Source organism: Ailuropoda melanoleuca, chromosome 2 (genome assembly GCF_002007445.2).
Source record: "Ailuropoda melanoleuca isolate Jingjing chromosome 2, ASM200744v2, whole genome shotgun sequence".
In the NCBI taxonomy this organism is placed as follows: domain Eukaryota; kingdom Metazoa; phylum Chordata; class Mammalia; order Carnivora; family Ursidae; genus Ailuropoda; species Ailuropoda melanoleuca.
Genome location: NC_048219.1, coordinates 133,853,382 through 133,861,735, shown reverse-complemented (window position 1 = coordinate 133,861,735; position 8,354 = coordinate 133,853,382). Strand labels below are relative to the sequence as shown.

At 43.0% G+C, this 8,354-nt stretch overlaps 1 non-coding gene across 1 annotated transcript; it reads right to left on the bottom strand.

The window, feature by feature from the left end:
- Positions 1 to 7,975: 7,975 nt before the first annotated feature.
- LOC117801305 lies at positions 7,976 to 8,104 on the bottom strand. Its single transcript, XR_004623821.1, has one exon. It is a non-coding gene; the product is annotated as a small nucleolar RNA SNORA25 (small nucleolar RNA).
- Positions 8,105 to 8,354: the final 250 nt, after the last annotated feature.

The following is an 8,354-nucleotide window of genomic DNA, read 5'->3' as shown; positions in this document are numbered from 1 at the left end:
AGGGTTTCCTACAGAAGATCTGGATGACCTTTTCCACCCAACTTAACAGTAGTCAAAGGAACAAATGCCATGAAATGTCAGGACACAGATTTTCGGCTTGTCCTGGAATGCACAGTGGGCTGCTGCATGTGGGGCAGTGCAGGATGGCTGGTGGTCACCGCCATTCGCGTGAGCACATTGCTGCCAGCTCCCCCTCACGGGGTTTTCATAATGGTTTTCCATCTTATCTTCTTCATCTCACACAAAATGATTTAATTGACTGTCATCCAAGCTCTCATATGTCAGTTAGACCTAGTAGGTTTTAGGAAACTGAGCACTAATGATACTGAGTCAGAGAGAATTAGGTCTTCCCTGGTGGTGAACCTATCATGACATTGACTTTTATGAGAAAAAAAAAGGGGGGACCTATGCCATTGTGTAAGCGGCTCTTAAAACTTGTTCGTAGGTAGGCAATATCTCAGATAGGGCCTCAGATAGGTTTAAACAAAATCAGACCTTCCCCCCACCAGCAAGGTAAACAGGCTTAACATTTTATAAAGAGTCGGCTCTGGGTCCCCTTCTAAAAGCCAGGTTCCAGTTATTTGTTAAGCATGCCAAAGTCCTGCAGTGCTGGGATCAGACTGCCTGGCCCCAATTGTTGGTGATTCCCTTTATAATTTGAGCATTTTTTTGGTCTGTTATTTTGAACTCTGGACCCTAGTGCCCATTTGGAGGCAAACAGAAAAGTCCCACTCAACATTCTGATATGTATAATGGCCCCAGGCAAGTTTTCCATATCTGGAAATACATTTGTGTTGTATTATTTTAAAAACACCCCTCTACTGTCACTCTCCTTATCCCTGGTTTACCCTGAGCTCCATTAATTAAGGGCCTAATCTGTGAGAATATTGTGGCCCTTTTAAGAGTATATGCATTTTAATGGGTTTGCTTAAGGTCTGAAAAAGATTCAAGACACAAAGGACTGAATCGATAATGGTGGGATTTCAGGCAGTATGACAAGCATTGAGGGATATACTTTTGGCCAGAGGCCCTGCCTGACTCCATTCAAATTTCACAAAATAGGCAGTTGTCTCTCCATAAGCAAATGAACAATATCCTTTTCTTCTTTTTTCCCTTCGTAATTTTGACATAAGCTATGCAGGGGAAAGCAGGTACTGGCTGGTGTATCCATTATGTATGGGGGCCAATTTTATTAAGGATCTAGGAAATCCCTCCCTTAGTGGCATATTTAGAAAGTACTATTGGCATCCCGTCCCTCTGTGTTACCAGTGAATGACATGTCCATGTCTTGATGTCTGATCTTAATTATTCACTCTCTGTCATTTCCAGAGACCTGAGATGGCTTTCGTCTGTGCTGACACATGAAATATAGCAAAGAGCATTAGTAGATTCCAAATATGACTATAAGAACAGAGAAGAGAAATTATATATGTGTATATACAGGTCTATAATGTACACACACATGTATACATACACACTTACATGCCTATATTTGTACATATATGTATATGTGTATAGCTACAGATATAGATGTATCTATAGCTACATAGAGACGTAAAGGTTGATCCACAAATCCAATTTAGTGGCATCCAGCATGTATGATGAAAGCACCATCTCATTCATACATGTAAGAAACCACAGAGACTTTTCTTTCCTGGCCATTCCCCAAAGAACACACCGGAGTATTCAAATATTATCTATTAATATTTATTCAATGTTCCTATTATATAATTTGTAGAGCATTCCTTTGAGGATAAAATGAGACAATAGATATGAAAACCTCCTGAAGATCGTAAGTTGTAAACTGAAAATTATATTTCATCATAATTATGACTGTTTATTTTCATGTTAACCATTTGGTTTCAAGTTTTGGACTACAACTTCCTACTGATGTTAGTTGATTTTCACTGTGAGTGCCAGAAATGGGACAATCATCAAAAAGGTACAAACACAGCGAAGCAGAAGGAACAATGAATGCCAAGGAGATCGAGTTTTATTCCCAGCTTGCTGGTAACAAATCTTATGCTTTGGGCAAATCATTTAACCTCACCAAATCTTTGCATCCTTATCTTCAATATAAAGGGGTAGTTCAGCCAGTATCCCATCCAGATTCAATATTTAGGGATCCTTGGGTAACCCTTTAAAAAAAATAGGAAACTTCTCATCAGAGAAAGTTATAAAGTCTTTCCTTCCACCGGAATAATTAGCTTTGGTCCAGGTCCCATAACATGTTAGGTTGTAAGAATTTGGCAAAACTGAAATATTTTACAGAAATTGTTTTAATGCCAAGAGGCTGTTATCAGTTGTATTGCTGCCAGGACATTATAATGTGTGAGATGAACCAGTTTAAAAAAAAAAAAAAGATAAGAACACAAACAAAAACAAAAGCGTGGGTGAAATCTTTCACTGCTCTTGAATTTTTGATGTCAATCTGATTTGTCTGACTCCAAAGAAGTAGTCAATGAAAATTTTTTTCTTTTATATTTTCCCTTCCTTTCCTTCCTTCCTTCAAGAGCCTTGTTTCATATAGAAAAACAGGGTCAATAGAGTCAATGTTTGTAGTTAATTTGGATGGTATGGGCCATTTCAATTGGTTGTCAATAACCTTCTGGGAACCCTTCTTAGGCATTCTCATCTTTTGTAGAAGATAAAGGGACGAGATAGAAGAAAATTACAGAGGGAAATGTATCTTCAGTGGTCTGCTGGCAGGTAGCCATAGCATTCCTCTGTTAAGTGCACATATTCTACATCCAAACTATGCCAATGTTTGATTTTCCCCTGATACCCTGACATTCTGTAAACAGTCTGCGGCCTTTGTAATTTCTCCATTTTAATTTTAACTGCCTTGATAAATTAACTGGATTAAACCAGTTGTAGAAAAAAACAGATGCAAACACCTCCTAAGGTCTTACTAATACAGTGATGTTTGATCAGCAATCTGAAGCCAGTGAAAGAGCGAGCTCCGGTTCACATCTATGTGGGCGAAAAGCAATTCAGGCTGAGGGAGGATTAAGTGTCAAGGCCTCGGGACACTTCTCGAGGCCAGAGAGTGCCTGGTTGGAAAAGAGCAAGAATGCCGAAATGCCTGGTGATAGCGAGGGAGCAGAGAGTAGTGGACGATGGGAAAGCTGAGGCAGGGCAGGCAGATCTTGTAGGACTCGGTCGACCATCGTCATGAAATCGGGACTCACTGGATGATGCGGACAGCGGAATGACTTGAAACAAATGATGTCGAACGGAGTATCTCTGGCAGTCAACAGCGCTGTTAGGAGGCAATTAGAATAATCTAGGTGATGGGTGAGGGTACCTTGGAACAGGCGGTAGTGGTGGGGACGAGGAACAATAGCCTGGATCTATTCTGACAGAAGAGCTGATATATTCTGTTGATGGATAAAATAAGGGGTATGAGGGAAAGGGAGAAGTCCAGGATGGCTCAGAGGTGATGGCCTGAGAAACCCAAACTATGGAATTGCTGTCAACTGAGATGAAAGGATCAGGACTTTGTTTGTGGACCAAAGTTTTTGACGCCCATGTGAGAAAGAAATTTTGGTAGACCCTTAATCAGTACACTTGTACTGGGTAGCTATTTTCATTCATATTTAAATTCAAGAAAGAAGTTTAGGAAATGGAAAAAAAAATCCAGGATTAGCCCCTTCTCTTGTTTTCATTTATTCAATTTATTTAGTTAGTTAGTTGATATGTACTGTAAACTCGTACACATTATAAGTTAGGTACTCTGTGCTGTGAGAGACAGAAAAATGTTCAAATGAGGATTATACTATCAGCATGCATATAACCTAACCGAGCATGGAAGTATGTGTCATTGGCAGAAGTAAGGTGCCACGGTGTTTGGGTATACCAAAGTGACTATGAGGTGTTCACATGTGAGACAGCCTTAAAAACGGGTTGGCCCTTTACATTCCAGAAGGAAAGTCAGTATATCATCAATGCCAGAAAGACTATGGAAGGGGAAAGGAATTTTCTTATTTGACTTTGTGAACTTCCTGCAGGTAATCTGGAAGAACAATCTTCACCAGTCTTTCTTAAGAAGTTTTGAGCATTAAGCTCTAAGGCTCATTGTATGTAATTAATTTACTTATCTCACATGCATCTAGAAAGCAACTAGCTATGTAGCATCGGTGGGAGAATGAGAAAATTGTTCCATGGTAGAAAAAGGCTGATCTAGTGAATATGGATCCTAAATTCAAGGTTATATTTAATGAGTACAGGATATCTCAGCTTCTGGTCAAACTTTCATATCTAACCCAGAAAGCAAATAAGATGAGGGGTACACACCTGATGTCTGCTGAGCTCGACATCAGGTAAGAGGCTATAGAGGTAAGTGAAAATGGCGAAAGGAAGAAAAGAAATTGCTCTTACTCCTGAGGCTCATATAATCTAATTGGGAAGACAAACACAGGGACAAGTACACGAGAACAGCTTTACAGCACAGTCTAAATATTGACCAGTGATATCATAGTCTTTGAGTGTGGACAAAGGGTAGGGTGGTAATTTGTGTCAAGGAATAATCAAGGTTGGCTGGGTTGAAGCAGAGAGGATATCCTTGAGGGTCTGAATCTTAAGAAAATATTGGCGCATCATTGATTAGTCAATTAAAAAAACCTGAATTTGAGCATGGATTTTATGAGCTAAGCAACCGAGCCTTTATAGGAACACTGATATTGAGATGGCTTTCCTTGATTTTCAGAATAAATCTTCATGTACAAAAAGTCTTTGCTTCACTCATGTATGTGCTTCTCAAGCCTGCTGGATTTTCCTCTCCCGAAGACTGACATCTGTCTAATACTTGAGTTGTGAAAAATGTCCCCTTTGATAGACTCTTCTGTTGACAGTTATAAAAATTTCCTTGTGGCGATCACTGAGGTCTGCCTTCTCAAAATGAACACTCTAATATGATGAAAACTTGGAAGGCGACGCAGGCTCCCATAAAAAGGCAAATTCCTCACCCCCAGCGTGTGGATAACTGCATGATAAAGCTCTCCCTCGTGGGATGTAGGACTTGGTCAGGGATTTTGAGGTACCACTGTTCGGACTCAGCAGGGTGCATACTCCTCGGAGGGCTCCATGCCAGTCTAGAAATATCCTCACACACTGAAGACAGCAGGAAATCCCAGTGTATTTTCCCAGTACCCGTTGGTGGAGTGTGTTGCCAAAACCAACGCTTTGTAACGGTAACGTCTTGAGGTGAGATGTGAGAGGGCAGGTACCATGCAGGTGCAGGTGGAGGAGGCGAGGTTGTCAGGCTTTCTGAAGGCACGTCGAGGGAGGCTGCGATAACGTGACAGCGCCCCGTGCTACCTGCACGCAGCACAGTGAAATATCACAGAAGTGATGTGGGGCATGTAATGAGTCGGGACTGAAAACTTTAATTAGCTTGTAGGGCTTTTTATTATTTTATTTTTTGTTCATTATATTTTCTGCTCAGTCTCTGTGGATGTTCTGCATTTTCATCATCAAATGACGGGCTGGCTATTTTTGTCAAACAAGAAGCCTGAAACCATCAAGTCTGAGTGCAGAGACGGTCTGCCCGCTCTGTCAACAGGATGAAAGTGAGTCTCGGGCTTTTTTAATTACAAGGATAACATGTTCGCTCATCTAATAATGAAGATGGTTAGCAATTTTAAATTTTAATAATCAATTACTGAAAGTAATTCTCCATTAAACCACAAGAGAGCCATTAAATCTCAAAAGATGGAACATGCTGTATGTAACAGTAGCAAATTTTCTATTTTTAAATATCATTAGGGAATATCTGATTGTTTCATTTCTCTGCATTTCTTTTACCTTTTTCCTCATGCAGACCATCTCATTTTCCGCAGGAAGACAGCACATGATCTTATAAATAATAAAAGAAAACCCTTGCAAGACTTGATCCAGGGGTGTGAAATATGTGCTAAGAATGTAATTTATTTCAGTCTGGGATATTTTGACTGAATAATAAGGAAGGTGACTAATTAATATTATACTATGCTGTGGGCAAAGCAGCACAGTGGGCTAATCCATGCTCCTTCACCTCTGGAGACCCGCATTCAAGCCTGAGAGGAGTTGCAATGGCAGAGCAGGGTTTGGGGGATGGGAGGGGAAGGTGTCAGACGTCTTTTCCTGGCTGTGAAGACCCCTGTCCATATTCCAAAATCACCCTGAACATCAGCCTCTGCTCTGAGGAGACAAGGGAAAAGACAAATGATTGCTACTTGGCTGTGACAATTTGGCCGACTTCTATGTCAGGGGGAGATAACTCCGTGACAGCCTCAGCCGTGCCTCAGCCGTCCCGACTGTAGCCTGCTCCAGCCCTCGTGCTTGCATCCCCCACTTAACACTTGGATGGAGTAAAGGAAAAGGTGTGTGTGTGTGTGTGTGTGTGTGTGTGTTCAGGTGGGATATTAGACAGGGGTGGGAGCCCGATAACGAGATGGCCACAAAATAGTGATCAGTTAGAATCAAATTAGCCTCGGTCTCCATTAGAAGCAGCTGACTCTCTTTCTGCAGTAGCCGAAGCTCAAAGAGCGGAAAGGTACCGTGCTTTATTTCTAAGGCGTTCCGTTAGCTTTCAGACAATGGGAAGGCCACTTACGATCTAACCAGTAGGGCTACAGTCTGCACCGGCCCCCCAGACTCCGTGTGGTCTGTGGGAGGCTAGGAAGTGGGCTGACCCTAGCGCCGGAAGCCACACGGCCCGAGACGAGCTTCTCGCCATCTAGATTGTTTTTCCGCTGGCAGCTGTGCCTGTGTTTCCAAACTGCGCTGGCCTTTCTGGGGTGCTGGGAGTCCCGGGCTCCCCCGGGGAAGGGATAAAGCAGAAACTCTGCCAAGCCAGGCAGGGTGGGGGTGGGGAAGGGGATGTCATGGCATGGATAAGTAAAATGCAGCTCCTGTGTACTTGTTCACTGGAAATGTCAGGTGTCTAGATACTGGGGGGCTCCTGTTTCTCTCCCACTCTGCTACTTGGACTTTAATCCTCATTACGACAGTGCGGCAGGAGAAGCTGGTTTGGCGGTAGAGCGGAATGTTGGTTCTCAACCTCGGGATTTCCCCCAGGTGACCTTCAGAACCGGCCCCCGCACGCGGAGAGCAAGGAAAGAAGGAAGAAGGAGACAGGCGCCTCCAGGCGGCAGGTGGCAGTGTTCGTAAGTAAGCGCACGCCCAAATGAGGCTTGTCTTAAGACCTCTGTACTCACCTTGCAGAATCGTAGTTTACGAAGAGGCCTTAATGGGGTTCAGCCACACAAGCAGTCCAGATGGTCCCAGTAACACGTTACTCTCAAGGCTGTGTCCTTGTAGTGGCTCCTAGTGTGGGAATGGTGGGTGGAACACGCATTCCAGGGGTAGGTGGGGGTAAGGAGCCTCTGCTCTGATTGCCCGGATCCAGGTCGCATGTCAGCGGGGGTGGGGGGGTGGTTATGACCTCTCAATGACCTCCTCTGGCAGGCGAATGTAATCTACACTGGATAATTTTTGTCTCTGCTAGCACATCTCAGAAGTGACTTAGAAGAATAAGAAACTGTTAATGTTTGGGTTCTGATGTGAATCCCAATTAGCTAGCTATGATGACGAATCCATATTCTACGTATCTACTATTGGTATGTGTAATGGGGCGTGACAGTGATAATATATTGTTCTATGGTTTTGTTTATTTATTTATTTATTTGAGTCAGAGGGAGCCAGAGAGAGAGAGGGAGGGAGGAAGAGAGAGCACGAATGGGAGGAAGGGCAGAGGGAGAGGGAGAAGCAGACTCCCTGCTGAGCAGGGAGCCCTACGAAGGCTCAATCCCAGGACCCCGAGATCATGATCTGAGCAGAAGGCAGACACTTAAACGACTGAGCCACCGAGGCGCCCCGAGAGTGATAATATTTTATTTAACTTTGAAACATCTGTTTACTTTCCCAGATCACCAGTCATGGGTTATTATGAGTGGACTATTATGAACTCTCATGATTATTAGGAGTGGCTACATCTTACGTTTCGTCAGAAAAACTTAGCACTATTGAATGACTGTGGCATCCTATGGAGAACTTCAATCTTCCATCATAGAGTTAAGAGCTCCTGGTTTCACAGCCCCAAAAGCCCTCTTTGAAAGGCTCTCTGCATTTTTTAACTGGGGCAGAAAACCCCTCGCCTCTGCATGACTAGGCGGAGTTTGAGGACCAGAAATCCTTGCGGCAGTCACATCAGTGGAATGAAAGCCACTTTAGTGAGTAGTTCGGCTTGATATCTTCGTGCATTCTTACATGTTCTTCCAGATCTCATTTTCTGCAGAAACAAATCTGGTCCTTCAAAAAGACACAGAATAGGAAGCACTGGTATTTTTTTTTACCTCAAATCTATCTTTAGA